At 41.8% G+C, this 22,939-nt stretch overlaps 1 long non-coding RNA gene across 1 annotated transcript in view; it reads right to left on the reverse strand.

The window, feature by feature from the left end:
- Positions 1–22,443, reverse strand: part of LOC129015071 (uncharacterized) — a 36,635-nt gene extending 14,192 nt beyond the window's left edge. The window contains exon 1 of the long non-coding RNA XR_008494502.2: positions 21,754–22,443. This is a non-coding gene — a long non-coding RNA (uncharacterized LOC129015071). The remainder of the gene's footprint in view (positions 1–21,753) is intronic.
- Positions 22,444–22,939: the final 496 nt, after the last annotated feature.

The raw sequence follows: 22,939 nt of genomic DNA on the forward strand, positions 1-22,939 counted from the left end.
CCAAAGAAGAATCAAATCACTGCTTTTCGCATCTTGGCACTTCCCACTAGAGATCATCCCGTGTTGAATGGACAGGTTTCATTTTTCTTGGGTTTTCAAGAGATGATAGCTTTTTACTCTGGAAAAAAAGTTGTCCATGAGTCTGTGATCCTGTGTCTTCCATTCCTGCCCAGAAATGTCTGAGGAAATAAACTGTACCCTGCTGTCATGGGCTGTCCCCCCAAATTCATCTGTTGAAGTCCTAACCCCAGGTATCTCAGAATGTGACTGTATTTAAAGATAGGGTCTTTAAAGAGGTAGTTAAGTTAAAATAAAGTCATTAGAGTGGCTCCTAATCCAACACGACTGGTTCCTCATAAGAGAAGGAAATTTGGACACAGACATGTATGAGACAGGACTATGTGAAGACCCAGGGAGAAGGTGGCTATCTACAGAGCCAAGGACAGAGGTGTCAGAAGCCAACACTGTTCACACCTTGATCTCAGGCTTCCAGCCTCTAGAACTGTGAAAAAATAAATTTCTGTTGTTTAAGCCACTCAGTCTGTGGTAGTTTATTATGGCAGCCCCTGACTTGAGTGAAAGATTCTTTTAACCAAACTCTGAAGTTTAACTATTTTGCCTTTCCTTATCAGAGATGAAAAGGAAGGGCAAAGATTTCAAATGGAGTCATGAAATGAAGGGCACCCTTCATATCCAATTGTATTGGAAAGAAGAGGAAGGAAGGGCAACCAATTATTAGCAAACACTTGTGACTTAATGTTTAGAAAGTGTTTTCAAGATAATTTTGTCTTAATAGGCTAACTGCAGAAAATATTTATAGATATTCTCTGAGTGGGCAAGGCCGTGGGACATCTTTGGCAGTATTTAGACACCTCTGCAGCTTCACAGCAATGCTTCATTTTCTTCTGACAGTTGCCTCATCCACTTTTCTTTAAGAAATGTTTGCCAAGGGGAAAAAATTCTTCCTCCTGAAACTAAATGATTTAGTGTTCGGGAAGCCAGCCAGTTAAATGTGGCTCCAAGAATATATTTAACCTTGAAAATGTTTTCATTTCAAACAGAAATGCAGCCCTAGGGCAAGAGGGTAACTTAATGCCCCTGGGAATGTTGTGCTGGTCTATATACCTTGCTCATTCATTCATTCAATGAATATTTATTGAGTTCTTGCCATGTATTATACCAGGCACTGTGTCAGGTGAGCAGTATTCAATGCCAGCTGACATGAAGTCTACCGGGAAAAGATACACCACTGAATGTACAATTAGAATCTGCTGTGATAGGTGCTGCGCTAGAGACAGACACAAGGGCTGGGAGATTAGGGTCCTTGGAGGAAGTGGCATCTCAGCTGACTGTGAAGACTCGCAGAAGTTAGCAAGTTAATGGGGAATGGGAGATCATGGCAAACAAGGATGTGCAAACAAGGAGCACAGCTCAGGGGACTCAATATGGAGCAGTAGGGCCAAGCGTGGCATTGCTTGGTAAGTCCGGTCCCATTCAGGAAGCCTGTTGGTGAGTATTTCAAGTCCAAGGCCAAGTCTGAATTTCCAGTAAGCAGCCTCATGTACCTAAGGGAATAGCTGAGGCATTTATTTCCCTTTCTTCTAATTTTGTGAAGTCTTCCTTCCCTCTAGTCATTTTCTGTTTAGACCCGAGGTTCTTTGTTGTTTTCACTGTGCTGCTTTAGGTACAAACAGTTGCAAGTCACCATCCACACAGGATCAGTAATTGAGTCTATCTCAGAAAGATATACTTTTTCAAGATGGATTTGAGTTTCACTTCATTGTCTTCTGTTCATCCTTCACTTTGCAAGATTCTTAAATAAGGATGTTCCTTGCCAAGGAACAGCCTGTTGTTAAGAATTCTCATCGTTTTCCTTCTTCCTTTCTCTGCCCGAGGCAGCTTCCTCTGAAAGTGTGAGCACAAAGGAAAATGGGCATTTTTCTGCCTGACTCAGAGGCTGTGGGTTTTATTCCTAACATTCAAAAGAACCGTGCACAGCGGGGCTCCCGAGAGTCAGCCATGGCTTTCCAAAAGCATCCAAGGGTAGAGGTACTGTGTGTTAATATTAATAGGCTATAGTTGGCTCTCTAGAGGAATTTTCAAAGGGCTCATTTTCCTGCCTCCTTTCTTCTGCCTAGACCGCATTGATTTTTTAAAGTTTGGATTGCTTAAAGCAAATATAGAAAAAGCAAATTTGTTTCTGGGAGGATAGTTTGCCTTTCTCGAATCTTTCAAGTCCTCCTGGATAGGTGTTGCCACCAAGGCAAGCTTTAGCATTTCTTTTCTCTTCTCATTCTCTGTAGGAAGAGTCTGAGTGTGCAAGGGCTGGTAGAGCCAAGAAGTCAGTCTGTGCTTTTAAAGAGGAAGACAGGGCATTTTTCCCTCAATGTCCTTTTGCAAAGTGGAAGGAGAGTGCCACTCCCACTCTTGAAGCGTAGATTTGATGTGGAAGACCTTTCAGAAATATGAAAGTATCTGCTGTTGAGGCCCTAATATTTGTGAGAATGCTGTGTGTGAATAGTTTATGTTCTGATTCTTCTAAATTACTGAAGGCTAGAATATAGCTAATATGATGTGGTAAAATAAGTCACAAAGGTACAAAGATTTCATTGAAAAAATGTAGAGTGTTCAGAGATTTCTGTAGGGCAAGGCTCTTAGAGGACATCTAAATTGTACAAGATTGTCTCCACTTCCTGGAAGATAAGCACAGACATTCAACAAGTATTTATTGAGCACCTATTTTATGTAATAGTTTGCAGGTGATTTGATTACCTACCTAGAAAATCCAAGAGAATAAACCAAATAACTATTAATTCTGATGAGTTTAATAATGTAGTAAAATACGAAAGTCACAAGTACAAATTGTTAGTTATCCTATATATCATTAATAACCAATTAGAAGACATAAAGGGGAAAGGCTCCATTCACAATAGCAAGAACAAACTTAATAAGATGCAAAAGTCCTATGTAAAAGCAATACTAAAATTTGCTGGTGGACATAAAAGAATATCTAAACAAGTAGAGATATATACTATATTCTTAGGAAATCTCATTAATTCTTTCCAATTAAACTATAAACTCTCAATTATAAAATCTCAATTAAAACCACAGTAAGAAACTTAAACTATTTTGTCTATTGTACAAGTTGAGCATCCCTAATCAAAAAATCTGAAATCCAAAATGCCCCAAAATCTAAAAATTTTTTAGCACTGACATGATACCAGAAGTGGAAAATCCCACACCTGACCTCATGTGATGAGTCACAGTCAAAACTTTGTTTCACGCACAAAATTATTAAAAATATTATATAAAATTACCTTCAGGCTATGTGTGTAAGGTGTATGGAACATAAATGAATTTTATGTTGAGACTTGGGTCCCATTCCCAAGATATCCCATTATGTATATGCAAATATTCCAAAATCTGAAAAAATAAAAAATTCGCAACACTCTGGTCCCAAGCATTTTGGATAAGGGTTACTCAACCTGTATATGTGGAAGACACAAATGTCCAAATGGAGCCAAAAAACAATTTGAAGTGGCTTGCCATATAAGATGGCTAAATTGATGTTACAAGCCATTTTAAATAAATGTCATAGAGGCACCACAAATCAAAACCAATGGGAGGTGGCCGAAGTGGTACTCAGAGGAAAATATACAGCTTTAAGTGCATACAATGGAAAGCAAGACATATTGAAAATTAATGAGCTCATCTTCAACACAGAAAACTAGAAAAGGTAGCAAAATAAACCAAAGAAAGTAAAAAGGCTAAGTAAAGTTAATAAAAATGTATGTTAATAAAGTAGAAAATAAACTAATTAAATTTGATTGATAAAATCAAATTGACTAGAGTTTAGGAAAATATTTGAGAAGACTAATAATCATGCAAGCAATTGAAGAGGCAATCAAAGATATAACCCTAGAAATTATTCATTCCTTAATGGTTTTATAGAACTCACTTATTAAATTAACCCTAGATCCAGTAATTTAATAAGTGAGTTCTATAAAGCCATTAAGGAATGGATAATTTCCATACTGTAAACATTATCTACCTACTATTTACACATACACATACCATTTCTGGATTGTAGAAAATGATTAAAAGGCTCTAACCTATTGTATGAGTTTTTAATAATATTACTAAAATATGTCATGTAATATTACATATTACAAAGAAAGAGATATGTCAATATCCCTCATGAACATAAATGCAGAAAGTCTGAGTTGGAGATGTTGACTGGGAGAAATCAACACAAGAATGATAACAGAACCCATCCCTCTACAAAATTAAGGATTGAATTAAAAGAATATTACATCATCACCAAGTATGGTTTATGATGGCTCAGGATATCTCATTAACTCATTAAAAAATAAACACTATGTGATTATTTCAATCAATTCAGGAAAATAATGACTTATAAAATTAACACCTATTCCTTATTTAAAAAATGTCTTAGCTATGAATAGAAGGGAAATTCTCAGCTTGATAAATGTATACATTAGAAATCTCTAACATGCATCCTACTATTGGTGATATCATAGGATTTCCAATAAAATTAGGAACAAGGTCAAGATGTCCACTAACACTGTGGCTATTCACAGTAGAAGGAGGGTTGGAAAGTCAGGAGCAGGTGTGGGAGGTAAGGAGGTAAACTAGACAGAACCTATTGGATGTAGAGCTAAGCGGGGAACTAAGTAACTCCAGGAGGAGGCCAAGCTTCCTGGCCTTGGCACTGGCAAGGGTGGGGGCAGGAGTTGTTACTGAGATCATGAGCACAGTAAGAACATGTGTAAGGGGTCTAAGAAGGTCAACATTGGACATGCTGACATGTTGACTTTGAGAGCCCCATTGACTTTGAGAGCCTCATTGAGATGGCATCCTGGAGCTTGAGAGAAGTCCGAGTTGGAGCTGTAAAATCAGGAGGTCAGCACAAAGATGATAAAGACAGCCATAGGAGGTGCTGAGATGGCCCAGAGAAGCAGAGGAACAAGGTACTGCACTCCACGCTCCAGCTAGAGTGAACAGTGAGTCTATTCCAAGCCTACTGGCTCCTCTCTCATCTCAGTGCATTTACTTCTTCCATTGGAACTACCCACAATCCTCTGCCCCCCATCCCACTCTCTCAGCCAACTCTTACTCATCCTTCATGACTCAGCTTAGTTATCAACACCTCCTTCTCAGATCAACCCCTGTAAGGCTAGATCCCACCCTCTGTGCTCTCAGAGGGTCAGCAGTCCTACACAAAAAGTCAGGGTTCTGCTATAATGCTAATATAACAGACAACTGACAAATCTCAGTGTCTCACAACAACAAATATTTCATTTTTTTGCCCATCATGGGGCACGAGCTGGGGCAGCTCTGCTGCAGGCTGCAGCTGATGAGGTCTGTTCCTCATGTCTCTCATTCTAGGACGTGCTTTCATTCTAGGACAAGCTCTTATTTTTGCAGGTGGTGGAAGTGCTAGAGGCCAAGCCTAGCTGTAAGCACATAGAAAGCCTCTGCTTTGTCACATCTGCTCACATTCTGTTGGTCAAAGCAAGGAACCTGGCCAAGCTCAAAGTCAGAGGGGCAGGAAAGCAGACTCCATAGTACAGATTCACAAGGCAGAGGTCATAGGCATGCAATTTCATCATAGGAAGGAAGTGAAGAATTGGGGACAACAATCCAACCCACTCCACCGCTGAGCACCACCTCTAAGTGTCAGGGTTTATGGCCTTGGCCTAGTTGCTTGTCTTCCCACTATGTTCTCAGTGCCTTCAGGACAGGACCCTGGCCATCTTACTTATTATGGTATCTCCAGTTATGACCACAGCGCCTGCTCTAGTGAGTCATGGTGATCCATATACATCTACTGAATGAAAAATTGGATGTGAGGGGTCTCAGAGCCAAGGTGGAAGAGTGTTTCAGAAAAACAAGGAGTGATCAACACCGAAAGGACCTCAAGACTGGAGAGTACTGTTTGGATTGAATAACTTGATGTTCATTGTTAACCCTGGAAAATACAGCTTCAGGGAAGTGCCAGGGCTGGGGAGTCAGAAGTCAGACTGCAGTGGATTGGGCAGTGAATGAGTGGTGAAGAAGTACAGGTGGTGAGTGAAGACCACTTTTCCAACTCTTAGGGAATAGGTTATAAGTAATGTATGGTAAAGGAGGGATTTTAGAGATAAGAGAGGTTCAAACATGTTTACAGGCTCAAGGGAACAGGCAAGTAAAGAGGGTACATTAGTCTGTTTTGTGTTGCTATGAAGGAATACCTGAGACTGGGTAATTTATAAAGAGGTTTATGTGGCTCACAGCTCTGCAGCCTGTACAAGCATAAAACCATCATCTGCTCAGCTTCTGGTGATGCTTCAGGAAGCTTCTACTCATGGCGGAAGGCTTGGGGGAGTAGGCGTGTCACATGGCAAGAGAGGGAGCAAGAGAGAGGCCAGGCTCTTTTAAACAACCAACTTTCACATGAACTAATAGAGCAAGAACCTCACTCATTACCACAAGTGCAGCACCAAATCATTCATAAGGGATCCACCCCTATGACCCCAACACCTCCTGCCAGGCCCCACCTCCAACACTGGGAGTCACATTTCAACATGAAATTTGGAGAGGACAAACATTCAAACTATATCAGAGGGAGACATTGAATATACCTGCAAGAGAGAGAGGATAACTGAGAGGGAGGTACGTTAGGTAGTGCAGCAGGGATGACATGCAGCATAGGCAGGTGTGTGCGTGTGTGTGTGTGTTTGTGAACATTTGTCATGTTTGGGCTGTTAAGCATCCACCCAGCCCTCCTCGTTAGAGGAAATCCCCACTGAGTGTGGTCTCGCGAGGAGGCAGTGCCTGGCTACTAGCTGTGGGAGCTGAGGGGCTGTGCTTTCCTCTTCTGTCCCCTGGTAGCAACATACCAGCTTGTGACTTGGGCTCAGCCAGTCAAACACTCTCAACAGACTTTGAACACACCAATGGATAGTCAGTCAGGGCTCTTTCACGGTAGTGGTGGGTGCGTCCCACAGAAAACTCCTATGCTCCCTCTTTTTGGTCTTCAGAGGTCGCTGTGTTGCCCTAGTTTCACACTTCCTCTTGGTTCTATGAGTCTTCAGTCCCCTTCCAGTGTGTTTTTTTTCTCTGTTTTGTTGTTGTTGCTGCTATTTGGTGTTTTTGCTTATTGCTTGTTTTTTGTTATTCTATGGATGACAGAGTCTAGCTGATGGAGGATGGGGTCAACAAGCCAGGATAGGATGATGCCAGGCTCTCACTCCTGGCATCCCAGTCAATCTGTGCCATGTGGAGATGAACAGATTAATTGTACCCACAGAAAAGCTGCCATGTTTTCCGAATGTTAGTCGTTGCTATAACACCTACCCAATGTTTTCCACGTCCACACAACAGCACCTTTCTTTACATGGAGCTGTATTATGTGCTACTGCCTAATGTTTTCTTCCAGTTGACTAGATTTTTATTTAAAGACATTGATTTAAAAATCACCATTTCAAAAGAAAATCCAGAATAATTTGCTTTAATTAAAAAATACATATATATATCAAAATAATGTTAAGTTCTGGACAAATACTATTACATGATGAGGGTTCTCATCCAAAACTCTTTGTTAAAAGAGGAGATTAGCAAATGTTGTGGTTGTTAAAGACGTGTTACTCCCAAGCTGAGACTTTCTTCTTGATTTAATCAGACACACTGAAGCAGAAGCAGAAGGGAGTGACTTTCTCACTTTGCGATTTAATGTTATTTAAGACTGAGTCAGCTCACCCTTAAATCATCTCACACATCAATGGGGCGCATTTCCTGCCATCTCTAGGCAGGGTGCAGCGATATGGGGCAGAGCATGGAAATTGCCAAAGGGAGGCGCCAGAACATTTATGCTATTGGAGTTTCAGGGAAGGTTTTATGGAGGTGGGACTTGAATTCTGAAATATACACAGGAGAGCAGAGGCCATTTCAGTCATGGGAAACATAAAAATAAGGAGGTGAAAGTAAACAGCAGGGATATAGGATGGTATAGACCAGCTAGGCTAGAGGGCAGAGGTTGGACACAAACTCAGAAAGGGTCCTATCCCTTCCCGCCCACCATGGGTCTTCCCCAACTCTGCCCTTTGTGGGCAGTGCCTTTGCTTTGCCACCACCTGTTATATCTTGTGTCTTTAGCCTGTCCTTGCCCCTGGGATGGGAGCCATGCATGGCCAGTTGTGAATTATTGTGCAGTAGCCATTGTTTCCCATTGACTTGCTATGAGACTGGGTGGGTCTGGGTGTCCTGCTGGGTACTCCACTGACTTCTATGCCAGTGCTTAGCTGACTCCACCAATTGGGTTGGCACAGCAGGACCCAAACTGTTGTGAATCAGATGCCATGCTTTTTGCCATTGCCATGTTCGACATATACTACTCCTTAATAATTACTCAATAATGAAAGCAACTCATTGTTTAAAGGTGTAAATAAATTGACTTTAAAAAGACATTTTGTATTACTATCATAAATGCAAATCCAGCATCAGTTGCCATAAACATGAGACAATACTTTAAAATAAATGCATAACTGTCAAAACAATGCTTTCCAAGTACCATATAAAATACCTGCTGATATTTTACCTCACTGCAAGAAAACACTAGGCTAGAGAAATGAAGCAGGCCCATTTTTGGTAGAAAGGGGAAAATCTTAGAGCCTCAGAGCTAGATGGAGCCCCAGTAAATATCTAGGTCATGGATTGCAAACTGTTTTTCCCCACCAATAATGCCCTTTGTCATCTTCTCTCTCTCTTTCTCTCTGTCTCTTTTTTTCCCCTGGGAACAATGCATACAGTAGCAAAACGTAGGGCTGAACCCTTTCATGGGTTCTCTGTTTCTCTGGAGAAACCCAAAGAAACCCATTCTGCAAACCTCGACCTTCATCCCTTCCTCCCTCTTGTGCCATGCTTGTCCCCGTACACAGAGAAGTAGCATCAGTGCCCTCCACCACCCACATCAGCAGCTAGGGGGAGACAGAAGCAAGTCAACGGCCGAGGAGTGGAGGGTGGGCTGGGAGAGTTCACTTAGCTTTGTGACACCAGTGCACCCCCACATTGGATAGCACCCAAGGCCCTCATCAAACGTTGAGTGCCATGCTTGTTGAAGGCTGCAAATAATACCCCACGAGCCACCAACTTCCTTTCCGAGGCACATCTGCCTGGACCTCTGTTCTGTTTGGTGCCAAGGCACTAGGGAGGCTTTAAATAGCAGGCTGTTGCCTTTCTCTACATGTGCCTTCAGGCCTGTCTTACCCTCCCCATGGTCTCCCTCATACTCCTTTCCTGAATATCATTTCTTTCCCTTTCTCCTGCACACAAAAGCTCAACATGGAGTTCATTCTGTGAGCCTAACCTTTTGTTTCCCGCTCTTGGCTGGCTCAAACGCCACTTGCAAAAATGGTAATCTCAGCGGGGCTGAGCTCAGTTCCTGCTGCCCCTTTCCAAGTTTTTGTTTCGTTGCAGAGTTCTAAACCAGTGTCTCCCTCTGTGCTTGGGAGTAAGAGCAGCATCAGACCATTGAAAATCTACCGGATTGGTTGATACTCATTGAATGGATGGAGATTTCAGAGGCAAATCTAGGCTTCTCCAGAGGAAAGCAAGACTTCAATCCCAGTCCTGCCACTTCCTATGAAACCACTTGTAATCTTGGGTTTCTCTTTGTTGTAAAGATAAGAAACGATGTGAATTTCCAAGCTTGTAGTATTGTGGTGAGGACCAATCAGGGAACGCGCATGAGAGTGCCTTGTAAACCTGCCCTGCTGCAGCAATGAGGGCATGGCTTCTGCCAGGCACCTGTAAGCCCTTCCTAAGAGAGTTGAGCAGCTCCCTTAGGGAAAATGTCTTAAATGTTGACTGAATTCTCCCCTCTTCCCACATCTCCAAATGCTGGTAACTGATTTTGTGAAGGTGGTAGGTAAAGAAATGTTTATGCAAATTGGGCCCTGATTAGATGCAAAAAAAAAATGTTGACTGCTTTTCAAGGGTGTTCATTGTTATCTGAGAGTTTTGTTTGCACATGAGATGCATACAATGTGATTCACATCATTGGCCTCACCCTGTCTTATTTGCCTTAATGTAATTGTCTGTTCAGATCCACTGATGGTGAAAATTACATTTGTCCTTATCAGTGGAGATATTCTAAAAATGAGGAGTTCAAAGAAGGCAGAGGCTTTAATGCAGAGAAAATGTGTTTATTTTCTTAGCTCCTTTGAAACAGTTTTATCCCCTGGAATGGGGTAATTTCTTTGCAGAACAACAAAATGGATGGCTCATGGTAACCCCTCATCAGAGAAGGTGCTAAAAAAAAAAAGTGGCCTGATTCAGAACATCTCCATCAGTTCAACAGTGTGTGCTTGGGTAACCTTGAAAGATTTGGAGATTTTCTGAGAAATCCACAATGTGTACTTGAATGCAAAGGTCATTCCAAGCTCTTCCTATACTGAAATGCTCATGCTAGGAATTGTCCCTTAGCTGGGGAGAATATATAGGAAGACAGAGTTTAGATGTGGAGGAAAAGAGTGAAGTTTTCACCTAGTGGAACAGATTCTTTTTTTTGGTCAAAGTTTATTATTGAAACTCCCTATCTATAGGATTTTTTCAGGTCGGAGTACAGTGGCACGATCATGGCTCACTGTAGCCTCAATCTCCTGGGCTCAAGTGATCCTCCCACCTCAGCCTCCCAAGTAGCTGGACTACAGGGATGTGCCACCATACACAGCTCATTGAACAATTTTTTTTTGTAGATACAGGATCTCACTATGTTGACCAGGCTTGTCTCGAACTCCTGGGCTCAAGTGATCCTCCTGCCTTAGCCTCCCAATGTGCTGAGATGACAGGCATGAGCCACCATACCCAGCCTCGGATTTATAAGGTTTTTGTACTTTTTTTCTGTCCAGTACAAAACCTTTGCTTACATGCTCCCTTTCAACCTTATTTACCTTCATGAGGCTGTAGCTTTATGTGGAGTCTTCGACTATCAGATAAGTATAGGTTTCCCAGACTACATAAAATAAAAATAATAGCTAGCATTCTTTGGGTGTCCATACACCAGACACTGTGTGAAAGGCCCAACACATATCATGCCGTTTAATCCTCAAAACATCCCTCTGAGCTGGGCTCTATTGCTATTATCCCCCGTGTTTTGAAGAGGGTAAATAACTATACCTCAGGTGACACAGCTGGTGACTGGGGAGCTGGGACTTGAGCCCAGGTGTGTCCCCGCCTCTATGGCAGTGATCTAATTAACAACGAGGCCAGAATTTCCTGAGCATATGGTGTGGATCAGGCTCACCCAGCAAAGGTTTTGGAAATACAGCAGGTCCTTAAATAATGTCATTTTGTTCAATGCCATTTTGTTATAATGTTGATGAGGAAAAGAAATTGATTCCCGTCAGGGGCCACTGTTTGTGTGGAGTCTGCAAGTTCTTCCAATACCCGTGTGATTTTTTCCGGATACTCTGGTTTCCTTCCACATCCCAGCTGTGCATGGGAGGCTCACTGGTGCGTCTTCTTGTCCCATCTGGAGTGAGTGCGGGTGTGTGTGCTTTGCCATGGGGTGGCATTTTAGCCAGGTCAGTTCCTTCCTTGTGCTCTGAGCTGCTGGGATGGGCTCCTGAAATCCTTAACTGGAATAATTGGGTAAATAATTATCTTGCTTGTTTTTAATTAGTCTTTCTTAATGTATGGATAGTTCACGTTTATTTCAGTGTTTAATATCAGAAGTGTTTTGTTTTTTTTCTAGAGGTTTGGTGATGTTTCTGTGACCAGAAACATAGGATCTTAACTCTTATTTCTATCAATTAGCCTATGGTAAAATCGGTTTCGTTATACATTGTTTTGCTTAAAGTTGCAGCATCCAAGAACATATTGGCGACGTGAAGTGAGGATTTGCTGTGCAGTGAAATAATGATGAAGTGTCGCTGGAGGCGAAGCCTGGGAGTGTGTGCTCTGAGATGGTCCTGCCCAGCTTTGGTTAAGACCATGCCCTGAGCCATGCAGGCTGGCATTCCATAAACTTGCCTGGCTCCCAGAATAACCCAGAGGCATTTGCTGTAATACATAATACGTAGGTTCCTAGGCTCCACTTCAGAGCTCCTGAGTCAGAAAAACCCCAAAAGCACCCGGGACATTTATTTGAATAAAGCACTTGTCTAAGGCACTTACCCAAGGACAATTCATCCAAAGGTGCTCAGCACAAATGTATTGAATAAACTAGACCATTCATATGGAAGGTCACTTTTGAATTTGTTGTGGAAAGTGCTTTGGACTAAGACCTGGCTTCCCCTTCGGTTCTGCCCTAATCCGATGAGCAGCCTCTGGCAAGTCACTTCCTCTCTTTGGACCTCAATTTTCCCACTGGTAAAATGAGAATGGCTGAGGTGACCCTTTCTGGCTCTCATGCCTTTGAATAGCATGAATATTTATTGAGTGCACCTTTATAAGAAACATCCAAACACAGGGCTGCAGGCTTTGATTTGGATCTCCCAGCACTAATGTTTAAGGCAAAACACCTTAATTTGCTGTGAAACAGTGAATCTTTGTGGACAGGAGTCCTTTTTGTCTAACGATTGATAAAGCAGGCATCTCCTCCTTCTGGGTAAACACCGAAGACATTACCTAACCACTTAATCCTGTGTGATCCCAAGACGCAATTGTTCCCCTTCACACGGGAGAGGCCAAAGGGACAGACAAGGCAAGTAATAAACATGCCTTAACTTGAAGAGTCCTTCAGTTTCCCAACTCCTTCCACACCTGTGGCCTCATCTGACTTCAACACACATCTGTAAGGTGGGCAGGTCAGGAGCGTTATCCTCATCTGGTCAAGGAGGCGCCCCAGCTCTTTCAAGTCAAGCTGGAGCTGCATTCTCAACTTCTCCAATGTGGGTGCGTGTTCCCCTGAAGAAGTTGTTTGTGAATGAGAGAAGGGAGCTTGTTGGTTCACCCTCAGCACCTAGAACCATGCCCGGCATTCAGCACTAGTAATTACCTGCTGAATGAATGAATGAGTCTGGTCCTCATTCCCTGATTATGACCTCTCAGGAAGTTTAAAGAGGTGCAAGGTGGTCTGTGGGTGTTTAGAGAATCACTTTTATTGCCACAGTCATTTTTATTGTTCTCATGTCTACCGTTAAACTCTACATTTTAGGATGCTGTTGAAAGGCTGTTGAGAACAGAATTTCCTAGTGTGAAAGTTATTAGAGAAATAGGATCAAATGGCTGCTATTCACCCTTGAGAAATTTCTATCTCTGTATGGTAGGTGGGAAAAGAGGGGGAAAACATTGTCTCTCTAGAAGCCCTGATCTAAGGCAGTCACTTCTGATAAGGCTCACCTGAAAGAGGTGGCACCATCATAAAACTGTCAGGTGGATCATCAGAAAAGATGACAGCTGGGAGACCCTAGTATCACAAACTAGCTGTGATGCCTTCAGCAAAGTCCTTCACCTTGAATTCTACCTCTTGGGTGGGACAACTCTGAGATGTGTTCTCTGCAGTAACCTCGCTCAGAAAATGAGTTCTTCCCTGGGATGTGATGAAGGGCTTTTGAGGTGGCAGCTGGAAGGCCCTTTCAAGAAAGGAACAAGTGCATTACCAACACTGAGTAATGGCATTAGGATCTCTTATATCAGAAGCTACAAACTGGGACCAGCACATGAGCTTGTGTAGCCTGCAATGTTTTAAAATTTTTCAATTTGCTACCAAGACATTTGAAAATCTAGGGATTTCTAATACAATTTAGATTTATAGTTTCTCTCAAATAATGGGTCCACATTCTCGCATGGCCAACAATTGGTTGAAGCCAAGTAGCTTCTTCAGCTTCTCACTGACACAGAGGCTATCACCTTTCTCCCAGTAGAGAAACAGTTTTCTGCACCCATGGCAGGCACTGTTGGTGCCTAGCCCTCCTCCCCTGGCACCTCCAATCTCCATGCACACCAGCCAGGTGGCTTCTGACTGCAATTCCCTCTACTTCTTTCCCCGGGAGGTTTCTTTGGACACCTGAGTATTCTCAGCCTAACCACAGGATGGACCAGAAACGTCAGGGAGCTGCCCCTGGGAGCAAGTCTCAAGACGTGATGGATGGGAGGTGGTGAAGAAGTACCTGGACTCCGAGGCACACTCTACATTGTCCCCTGGAGGTCCTGAGTAGGGTTGAAACCTAAATGCCTCCAGCAAGAGCCTACTCATGAACATGCTGTGTTGGCTTCCCTTTCCTCCTGGTTTCCTGGAATCACCTACCAAATAAGCAACTTGCACTTCAATAGTTGCCTCAGGTTTTGCTTCTGGGGACCCCAACTTAAGACAGTACGCTGGACTCCTTTCAAAAAGGAAAATCAAAAAAAGTCCTTGCAGCTGACCTTGCCCTGCCTAGCATTTTCTATTCTAGTGCCCTATGAGATGACATTTCAGCTGACACTTGAGACGACAGGTGACAAACCACTCTTTCCAGTGCAGAAGTGGCCTTGGGCATCACTGAACTGCATGTGGCTTGTCTTCAGGGTTCTTGTACCTTGAAATGATCTCTCAATTCCCAGGTTCTCAGAAGGCAGTCACATCTGGACAGTGTTCCTTGACTACCCGTCAATATTCCATCATGTCGTTGCCAGCTGTGAGGAGGAAAGTGACCTCCTAAACAAATCCATGCACATGTAAATGACAGCTGCTGGTTTGAATCTGTTTCTTCTCCCACCACTTCCTCTTCTGATCAAAGAGCCCACCTTTTCATTTGGAGGAACCATTTCTCAACTGGCCTCATTCTGTGAGGTTTAGAGGTAGGAATTGAACTTAGCTCTGTCTAGAGCCAAAGCTACTCCAAAAGTGTTCTTAACCACTACTGTGGGGTGGCTGACAGTACAGGCTCTGGAGTGAGATCTGCCACAGTTCAACTCTCAGCCATACCTCATACTAGCTAGGAGGCTGGGGTAAATGCTGCTCACCTTTCTAGCCTTAATTCCTTCATCTCTCTTATGAGCTTATTGTGAGAATTTAAAAAATATAATAACCAGAAAGCACTTAGTATAGTTCTTGGCTCATTAAAGTGCTCAACAAATAATAACTATTAATGTTTAAATTATTAAGACTCTAGTTGGCTGAAGAAAAGTGATAGGAAAGCTGGAGCCTCTGGTCTTTACTCTGGGAGCTTCTAGAGAACTCAGACTTTGGTTATTTCTCTCCTGTCCTTGAGTCCTACCTACATTGTAAGAGTGAGTGAGTGAGTGACGATGGTGTGTTTGCAGAATTCACGAACCCATTGAATATGCTTCCTGAAGCTTAGCTAAGTGAGCTCCCTGCCAGGAACTTATGTGTGGCCAGCCAGGAATCGTGGCATCAAATAATATTTAATTTCACTTCTTCCTAAATATTACTGAATTCCATTCCCAGTAACTTTTCCTTTTGAAGTTCTCTTTTTGAGGCAGTTGAAGTGGAAAAAGAAATAACCTAGAAGCAAGTAAAACAACCTTATTCAAAAACAAAAATCCTTCAGTTAAGTGCAAGGAACTGGGCCCTTTTGTGTTTTTTTGTGTAAATTATTTAGTATACTGATTATCCAACATGTCCTTTATTATTTTAGAGACGGCTTCTTCCATCCCCTAGGGAGAGTGTTTTTAGCTCCATGGAGCATGAATTTTTTCACTTATCTAGTGATTATTAGGTATAAAAATCCTTTTTGGTAACAGATTCCACTTTTAATGGTCTCTTCAATGAGCAGTTTTCTGTAAATATTGTATAACTCTATTCAGGGAAAAAGAATGCCCTCGCTTCTGGATTCTTTATAACTCCACTCTGATGGGGGCATCTGCTGAGTCCCAGCTTGTGGATCCGAGAGGTTGATGTGGACTCTAGTTCTGGAATCCTCTTCTGTTTGGACTTCCTTTTTCCTTTTTCTTTTTTTGCTTTGATGGCATTTGCATTTCTACATGGCCCTGGAGCCAGACGGTGACACTTGGTAGCTGTGTGACCTTAAACAAGCTATTTAACTTATCTCATGCTCATTTTCCTTATATATAATCTGAAGATAATATCAGCATCTACTTTTTAAGGCTTCAGTACAGATTAAATAAATATCACAGCACTTACTGTGTGCTGGGCACTGCACTGTACTGCCCAGCACATGGTTAGTACTTCATATATCAGCTCATCATCATCATTGCTGTCATCATCGTCGTCATCAGCGTTGTTGTCATCATCAATGTCATCATCATCACCATTGTCATCATCGTTGTTGTAATCATCAAGGTCATCGTCATCATCAAGGTCATCATCATCATGCAAGTGGTTTCTTTACTTTCAACATACACAAGCTGCCAAGGGGATAGCCCTAAATATAATTGCCCTCATACAGGATCTGTCTCTGCCAACCCAAGTCCCAGCAGGCTGACTTCATTACTCTGCTCACCTATAAAAGGGATAATAATAGTATTTACTTCACAGTGTCATGAGGATTAGACGAGTTAACAAATGTAAGGTGATTAACACAGTGCCTCACACGTAATGGGTATTCAATAAACAATAAGTCTTGTTGGAGTTCTTGCTTTCAGCTTAGCTCTTTGAGGGCTAAATATGCAAAGCAAAAACCCAATAAATTTATTTTCTCATTCTTAAAGAAATATTGAGTGCCTTCTGTGTGCCTGGCACTGTTCTAGCCTCAGGCAAAGATAAAGTAGTCATAGTGAGTACGACTAACAAGTGACAAGGTTCTCACCTCATTTACTTTCATGGGAGATGACTGACAACTACTATATAGCTATGTTGTATAATAATAAATGCTAATGGAAAAAAATAAAGCATGGCAAGGGAATAGAGAATAAAGAGAGTCAGAATAGGAGATGGGGTTGTTAAAATAGATAGAACGGGCACAGTGGCTCATGCTTATAATCCCAACACTTTGGGAGGCCGAGATGGGAAGATTGCTTGAGTCTAGGAGTTCGAGACCAGCCTGGGCAACATAGTGAGACCCCCATCTCTATAAAATTTTTTTAAAAAATAGCCAGGGATGGTGACATGTGCCTGTGTAGTCCCAACTACTCAGGAGATAGAGGTAGGAGAATTTCTTGAGCCCAGGAGGTGGAGGTTGCAAGTGAGCCATGATTGAGCCATTGCACTCCACCCTGGGAAACATAGCAAGACCTTGTCTCAAAAAAAAGAAAAGAAAACTCATTAGCAAACTCCCCGAGCCACCCGTTGGCCAGGACATTCACCTTTAGAGGCCATAACACTTCCCAGTCAAGCTTCCCATGTAGTTCAGAGAGTAGACTACTGCAGTCTCTAAACTACTGATACGGCACATCATCTAATTAAATTACTGCGCACTGCTGGTTGCAAGGCTAAAGCCAGTGGAGTGATTTGTTATTATCCTCTTGAAGAACAATCGATGGGCAAAATATTATTAGATTTGATTTTTCTAAAAAGCTGCGAGTAAAGTTATTTAATTAAGATTGTGTCAAAGCTTGGCTCTGGTTTCCCCTTTGGTCCTTTTCTTTTCATTTCAACTATGAAAGGGTTCCTCTTAGAAAAATGTGAAGAAACCAGTTTATCTCCATTATTGCCAAAGTACAAGTTGTATTTTGTCAACTTACTCCCAATCCATATTTTAAGTTGCTATCAGGGCTCTTTGTGCAGGAAAAATCTAATCCAATACAACCCATGCTAGAGTGTGGTTGAGCTTCATTTCATGCCGAGAATCCCAAGGAGGGACTATAGTCTGAGTAGAGACTTTGGCTATAGCTCTCCATTTACTCATTCAACTCACTCATTCACTATGAATTAATTCAGCTCCTCATTTGTGCAAGATACTGTGTTAGCAGCAGAGCATACAACTGAAGAAAAGACAAAATTTTGATGTTTCTTCCTCAAAGCCCTTGAACAAACAATGGGAGACTATCTGTAAAAGAGAAATGACTTGATGCCACCAAATTTTATTTGTTTCTCCCTAGGAATGGCCCCTCTTTCTCACTTGTTCAAAAGTAATCTGTCTTTTAAACTCTTGCTTGGTTGAGATCTCTTCCATGAGGCCTTCCCTGAATACTCCATTTCTTACTTGGAATTCCCACCCCCATATTTTTCCAACTGAGTTTCCTTTGAACAATCTGTACCATATAATTTTTAATCAAATGTGTATTGTTATTTCTATTTTGTCTTATTTCCAAATTAGATTGCAACTTTTTTGATGGTATGGACAACATCTTCTCCTTTTTTGCCTCAAAACATCTACCTTGTTTAAAATAATCCATTATATGAAAAAGATACTTGCACATGCATGTTTATAGCAGCAAAATTTGCAGTTGCAAAAACTTGGAACCAACCCAAATGCCCATCAATCAATGAGAAAGAAACTGTGAGATATATATATATGAATGATGGAATACTACTCAGCCATAAAAAGGAATGAATTAATGGCATTCACAGTGACCTGGATGAGACTGGAGACTATTATTCTAAGTGAAGTAACACAGGAATGGAAAACCAAACATCATATGTTCTCACTAACAAATGGGAGCTAAGCCATGAGGATGCAAAGGCATAAAAGTGACACAGTGGACTTTGGGGACTCAGGGAGAAAGGGTGGGAAGGGGATGAGGGATAAAAGACTACAAATAGGGTGCAGTATATACTGCTCGGAGGATAGGTGCACCAAAATCTCACAAATCCCCACTAAACAACTTACTCATGTAACCAAACACCACCTGTTCCCCAATGACCTATGGAGATAAAAAAAATTTTAAAAACAAAAATCCATCTACTTCCTTGATCTCTTGCATAGAACAGGCACCCGTTTAATTGCAAACGAGCAAACTTGTTGCTGATGTTCCTCAGATGATTTGGTTTGACTCCAAGAGACTATTCACATCCACCATCCATTCATCCATCTATCCACCATTCATCTTATCCATTTCTTCATTCACCCACCATTCATCCCTCTGTTCACCATCCAGCCAGCCATCTATCACCTGTTCATCTATCCCTTTACCATCCATTCATTCTTTCATTCACCCAGTAAAAGTTCAATTGTGGGAAAACCTATAGTTTTTAAATCCTTTTATTTTATGACTGATATTAATTGCTATATCCAAAATGTCAAGAGAGAATCAGCACAGAAAGTGAATGTTAGAAATGGAATCAGATGCAGATGACTGGCCTTGGTATCTGCCATTTCCTCCCACCCAGATGCCCTTTTGTTCTTAGAAGCCAAAGACAGTCATCTTAGAAGCTTTCGGGCAACAGAATACGTGCAGCCTTTGGAACTAAGAATTACTAGTCTCTACTTTCTAATGGTTTAGTAGTCAATGGACATATATAATTTAAGCCATTTAATTTGCTTTCACATGTCATGTTTTAGAAGCAAACGATTTGTGCTAATACAATTGTTATATTAAAAATCATAGTAATTTAAGCTTTCTAAGAATACAAATGTACAGCTCATAACTGTTCTGTTACCATTAGTCACACACAAGAGAACATGACACAAGGTAGGTGTTTTGTCTCTCAGAAAGAAAAACAGCTTGAAAGAACAAAAGCTTGCATATCAATTCCCTGCCAGCCAAAGGGAGTGAGTCCTGTAAAGCATCCAAGATAAAAGGAAGATGGGAGAGAAGGAGACAGAGACAGGGGAGGTGGGAAGGTGAGAGAAAGGGGAAGGAGTGAAGGAGAAGGCTTTCTGAATAGTGAAGGAAACAGAAGGGAAGAGAAAGAGAAAGAAACCTCTGAGGAGGAAAGAGAGTGCTGTGATCTCATAAGGGAGACCTGATCTGCTGGCTGGGAGGAAGAAACCCACTGAGCTGAGCCAGCTCCTTTTGGCCGCCTTGCCTTCTCTGCATCATCATTCAATTCACACCTGGGCCTCTTGGCCGGTGGGCTCTCTTTCACTGCCTTCCCCATAAAATCATCTAATCCTCTTTCTCCCTCTCTCAGACTCTTTCCTCGGAATCAAGCTTGCAATCTTTTGCTGCCTCACAAAACACAAGTCCTGCAGCATCCAAACACAATTAATTGACTTAATGCCTTCATCCACAGCCAAGCAGGTCTGGATAATAAAAAAGCCATAAATAAGCAACGTGGCTATCAAATGCACAGAAAATAGGACCATTGGCATTTACTGGTAGATGCTGTTGGCTTGAATAGCATCAACAATGACTCCAGATCTTCCTTCCAAAATAAAATAAGAAAATGATCCATTTGTTGTTTGGGAAGAGAATTCTATTCATATATTTATTTGGGAGGAAAAAGAAAATGTTGGTGGTTTAAGACCAGAAGCCAAAAAGAAAAAAAAAGCCCGGTTTTATTCTTGAAAGATCTGATTACCAGCCTTTGCAATGTTTCAGGAAAATATTTCAGGACACACTGATAATTTGCATGAGTTTGAGAGGTGTTTTTGCAGCTTTTCCAAAACAGAAAAGAAATAAAAAGAGAGGATGGTTTGTTATTCCAAGAGGTAGAAATGCAAAAGAAGTCAGAATATCTTGAAAAAGAAGAAAATGTTTTGGCTTTCTGGCTTGTTGCTGTGTAATTATTTTAAAATATTTCAAATGAGTACTTTGCTGAATTTTCTTCCTATAGTAGCTTGAGATAAACATGTGAAAGTGATTGTTCTGACTCTTGTTCCCCAATTCATGTTTATTTATTTATTTTGCTAAATATAACTGTATTTAGAGAAAACCCAGGATTCTCTTTGAAGTTCCAGCCAGAACCTTAAAGCCTCTGAAAAGGCATCAAGGGAAAAACAAAAACAAAGACAAAACTCAGCCTTGGTGATGGCCATACCCAAAATGATACCTACCTTCTCTCTTCCCAGAAAAAAAAGTTTATTTGGATAAAGCTCTCAAGCTATTTCTTTCTTGTTCTAGTGAGAACCTTTTGCTAGTCCTCCTTAAACTCCCTTTCTCCTAAGCCAAATGGATAGACACCTATAAAGAGTAGAGTCAAATACCAACAACTCTGGAACTGAGACAGGAATCCTAGATCTGATTTACTGTGTGATCTTGGATAAGATAGTTAACCTCTCTATGCCATAATTTCCTCATCTACAAAATAAGGATTATAAATGTACATACTCCGTAGAGCTCACTGAGTGTTCACAAAAAACCCACCTACTTACAAAAAGTCACTTATTAGTTATGTACCTGGCACATAACTAATACTCTATAAATGCTAACAATTATTGGTTTCCTATATGAAGCCTCCTACCTCTAAATGTAATACCTCTTCTAGGATACAGATTTTGTAGTAAACTCTGTAAATTTCCTATTTCCAAAGTTGTTTATATTTTTAAATTATTCACACTAGGGATATTTTCTTTATTTTCACATCACAGTTTTTTTTGCAGCCATTGCTTAAGTGAGAACCAATTTATTCTTGATCATCTTTTTTGATGTGATGCTTATCAGTAGTCCCTGAAGAAATCTAATTAAAAAAAAGCTTCAACATCTATAGCTGTCTATGTTGGATTTATTTGCATTAGCTATTTAGATGAGTCTCTCTAGCTTGGCATTTGTCACCATTTGTTTAACTATTTTTCTTCCCAGGAGATCAACATCTTTGCATCCTTCTATCGGTACTTTGAATCTTGTATTTCACTTGAATCCCCACCCCCACGTCAGCGATGAGATATTGATTTCTTCTTGTTGTCATTTAACATTCTCATGGAGACCCTGGCAGACCAATTTACAAATGATTGCTAAAGTGCTTTGGCAAATCGTGGTGTTTTTGATAGAGGAAGAAAAATACAGACTATGAAAATTTTGCACCTTTCAATGGGGTTCACTTAATGCCATGCAGCCTTTCTCTTCATGAGCATTTTCAGTCACCACTAAAGATCCTGTTTGGCTTCTTTGATCCTGTGATGCACAGGGCTCCCTCCTCCAGGCAGGATGTGTCGTCTCTGGACTTTGTGGACTGGGGTTGATTCTTTCATGCCCAGGGGGCCTCACCTCTGGGCCTGTTCCTTTCTTAGAGGTTAGTCTTTGCCTGAGCAGGCACACTTGTTCTGAAACCACCACCATGGGGTTAATTTGCAGATCCTCAACCCACCGGGCAGACTCCACTTTCTGACCCCATCTGTCAGGCCCTGAAATTCATGGTCCTTCCCAGGGCAGAAGCCACGAGCCACAGAGCAAAGCTGCCATCACTTTGTATATTTCAGGGTTATTTATTAGGCCTTGGCTTGGAAGTCTAGCCAGGAGGTTTTCACTCAGGGTCTGTTTGCCTTACGCAGTCTGTCTCTGAAGTGCAATTTGGAGATATAGAGACGTCAGGGTAATTTTCCATCCTCTGGTGACAGTGTTATTATCAACAAGGAAGGATGAGGGCCGCTTGCTGTGCTAATGACTGCTTCTCATTTCATAGGCTCCAGGAGACCCAGGCTGTAAATGACTGCACATAGCCAGGTTCCCCCAGAGCCTCACCTGGAGTTCCTCGCACTGGGGAAGTGATGTTAATGGTTTTCTTTGCAAATTCCTCTCCCACCCACTTTCCTGGCAGGATTATAGAATACCTGTGTCTAGACACCCTGGCAGCTCTGAGGATTTCCTGAGCCTGTTTTCACTCACTCATTGTGATATCTCCTACAGAGGCTGTGTCAACACCCAGTATCGTGAGTGTTGGGGGCGTAAAGGAGATGTCAAGATCATAACCTAAAAGTCCCTGCCTCCCACCCGCAGCCCCCTCCCTGACCCTGTGACCCATCACGCTAGCCTTCTGCACCCTTTGATTCTGCGCTTTTCAGAGCCCCGAGAAAGCTCCGAGCCTAGAATGCTGCTCCTTTCCCCCTCTTCATCTCCTCAATGTCCACCCATCCTCTGTCACCAGTCATCAGAGAAGCGTCTGTGCCTCCACCCCAGAAGAGGTCAGGCTGGAAAGCTCTTAGAACCTCTGGTTTGCTTCCTTCAGTGCCTTTCTTCTATTTCATATTTGCGTGAGAATGTGCTGGGCCTC

The sequence above is a fragment of the Pongo pygmaeus genome, chromosome 18 (genome assembly GCF_028885625.2).
Source record: "Pongo pygmaeus isolate AG05252 chromosome 18, NHGRI_mPonPyg2-v2.0_pri, whole genome shotgun sequence".
NCBI classification, from domain to species: domain Eukaryota; kingdom Metazoa; phylum Chordata; class Mammalia; order Primates; family Hominidae; genus Pongo; species Pongo pygmaeus.